The sequence below is a fragment of the Monodelphis domestica genome, chromosome 4 (genome assembly GCF_027887165.1).
Source record: "Monodelphis domestica isolate mMonDom1 chromosome 4, mMonDom1.pri, whole genome shotgun sequence".
In the NCBI taxonomy this organism is placed as follows: domain Eukaryota; kingdom Metazoa; phylum Chordata; class Mammalia; order Didelphimorphia; family Didelphidae; genus Monodelphis; species Monodelphis domestica.
In genome coordinates this window covers 93,388,567-93,391,816 of record NC_077230.1, presented here as the reverse complement: position 1 = coordinate 93,391,816, position 3,250 = coordinate 93,388,567, and positions in this window count along the sequence as shown.

Genomic DNA, 3,250 nt, shown 5'->3' with positions numbered 1-3,250 from the left:
GAGCGAGCTTCATTTCACCATATCAGCATTTAGGGTAGGCTAGGCAATCTTCTTACTTCTTTTCCTTCCACATTTCCCTCTTTTTACTAATATTTCAATTAAACAAAATTGTTAAAATCTGCTAACAGTTTTCCTGACTTACGGGATAATAATCAGTGACCACTTTTTATAACTCTCTTATTTAGTCAAAACCATTATTTTATTAACCATTATAGCTGTGTGATTCTGGGCAAATTACTTAACTCCTGTCTGCTTCAGTTTTCTCATCTGTGAAATGGGAGTAATAATATCTTCTTCTTAATTGTTGCTCAGAAAATAGCAGCTCCCTCCCTTTTGCCTTTACAATAAAACTCATACTGCTTAATCTGGCATTCAAAGACCTGTTTGAATCCAGCAAAAGCACTATTAGGTTTATTTCCTAAGTTGATCAGGGAAAAAGGAAAAGATCCTCTATGCCCTACAATATTTATAGCAGCTCTTTGTAGTGACAAAGAACTGGAAATTGAGGGGATGCCCATCAATTGGGGAATGGCTAAACAGGTTGTAGCATATGATTATGATGGAAAACTACTGTGCAGTAAGAAATGACATGAAGATTAATTTTTTAAAAAACACAGAAAGACCTACATGAAATTATGAGGAGTGAAATGAGCAGAAACAAGAGAACATTATGTACAGCAACAGAAATAGTGTTTGAAGAATGACGTGTGCATGTACACCTCCAGAGAAAGAACTGATAAATAGAAAAAAACAAGGCATAGTGTTATTTTTGTCAAATGATGCCTTCTTTAGGGGGGGAGGGAGTTACCTGGGAATTTTAATGTAATGAACAAATAAATTTAAAAAAAATTTAAAAGACATTTTTGAAACAAAGAACTGTTTCTTTGACTTCCTGTCCAGCCTAATTTAATATTATTCCCCTTTCTAGTACCATAAGCTCCAGAAAAATTGGACTACTGAACTCAGCAATCCATTGCCTACATTCATTCATTAGCATAAACTTGCCATGCCCATAATTCACTCCCTTTTCCTTTATGTGCTTTTCCGAATCCTTATCTTCCTTCAAGGCTCAGCTCAGGTATCACCTTCTCCTTGAAACTTTCCCAATCCCCCAAGTTGTTAGTATTCTGCCCCATGTTAAATTAGCCTTTGCTGTCTTGACTGTGTACAAATTGTAAAGGTTTTTCCAGTAGGACGTAATAATAGTTTCTCCATTTCTATTTTTGTACTCCAACACCAAGAACAATGACTTGCACATTTGGGGCGTTTAATAAATGTTTATTGAATTGAATGGAGATATTTTAGCCACTTACAAGATGAAAAGAAAGATGAAAGAGACAGACAAAGCTTGATTAAGCTGTAAGACATAGACACACAAACACAAAGATGAAAATTATAGAGAGAGCAGAACAAGAAGCAACAGAGGGGTAAAGTTGAATTTCTAGTTTTGGGTCTGTGGCTTAGATGAAGTTTCCCATCCCGATGTACAGCTTTTGAACATTTGGCCAAATAATTTAATTAGAATGATTGAATTTTACTTTTCCAGGGATGTAGTGCAGGATTGAATTTACTTCAATTAGTACCTTTGTGATGATTGAGGGAAGTAATACTCCTGAATACAAGCAATTCTTTCAACTTCTCATTAGGAGATAATTTATTAGCAAATGTGAAACTTCCCAAGTTACAGGATACAGGATATGAAACTAATATGTTGGAACAGGATCAAAGGAGAAGAAGGTAATTTACCTACAGTTAGGATCATAGATCTAGAGAGGCCATCTAGACTAACCCTTGATTTTACAGGTGAGGAAACTGAGACCCAGTGACTTGCTAAAATCACACAAGCAGTTACAGGTAAAAGATGAGATTTTAACTTTAACTCAAGAAAAAGATACTGCTTTTTCAACTGCCCAATTGCTAAAGCAACTCACTTTAAGAAACTAATGGAGAAACAGTCAAATGTATAAAAATGAATTTAACTTGGGTATGGTAATCAAAAACTATATTTTATGAAGAGTTTGTTGTTCAGTTGTGTCCAACTCTTTGTGACCCCATTTGGGTTTGTTTGGGTTTATTTTGGCAAAGATACTGGAGTGGTTTGCCATTTCCAAGTCCAGCCCATTTTATAGATGAAGAAACTGAGACAAACCAGGGTTAAGTAACTTGTCCAGGGACACATAGCTAGTAAGTGTCTGAGGACGGATTTGAACTTGGGAAGATGAATCTTTCTGACTCTAAGCAGAACACTCTGTTGTGCCACAAAGCTGCCCTCTGAAGGGTAGCAAACTCTGCTAACATTAAGTTATAGATAAGAAGCCTCAGTTAAATATTAGGAAACACTGCTAATTACTTATCAATCAGAAATAATGCATTTCTGAAATTCTGTGGGGAAATTAATGAAATAATAAAGATTTGATTCACATACCTTTTTTGGCTGACTATATTCTTTTAATAAAATTCAATAATTCAGTCCTCTATTGAAACTACTATCTGGAAACTCTCTTTGCTGTTCAAAGAAAAATTAATGTTAATTTCAATCAAACTAGCCCTTGCTGTGGTTATTTAGGGCAGATAGGTGGCATAGTGGATAGAGCCTCAGTCTAGAATGCAGAAGACTCCTCTTCCTGAGTTCAAATCTGACCTCAGATATTTATTATCTGTGTGGCCCTGGGTAACTAACTCGACTCTGTCCATTTCAGTTTTCCACATGTAAAATCAATGGGAGAAGGATAGAGTAAACCACTCTGGTGTCTTTGCCAAGAAAACCCCAAATAGGGTCACAAAAAGTTGGGCGCAACTGAACACACATACAGTGATTTATGATTGTCCTTACTTTTCCTTACACTTGTGTCTCTCCTAACACAGTTCTGCTAGAGTGATTTATGATTATTCTTTCTTTACACCTGTGTCTCCCTTAACACAAACCCATAAAAATATAACCCTGGAAGAGAGCTCATTACTATGGTACAATTTTAGAGCCGAACATCTGGAGGAATGAGTGGAGGATGAGGAAGAAAGAAAAATAAATGTGTGTGTGTGTGTGTGTGTTGGGGGTGGGGATAAGTTTAAAGATGGTGCTAATAAAATTCTAACTTGAAACACCTCTAAAACTAAGAGGAAAGAGTCTATATGTCTATATGAACAATATATGAAATTCATATATCAATATCACGAAGGAATACCAGAGTCCTGTTTTTCTCACCCAGATATTACCTCATAGAAATCCTAACAAAACATTGTCACAGTTCCT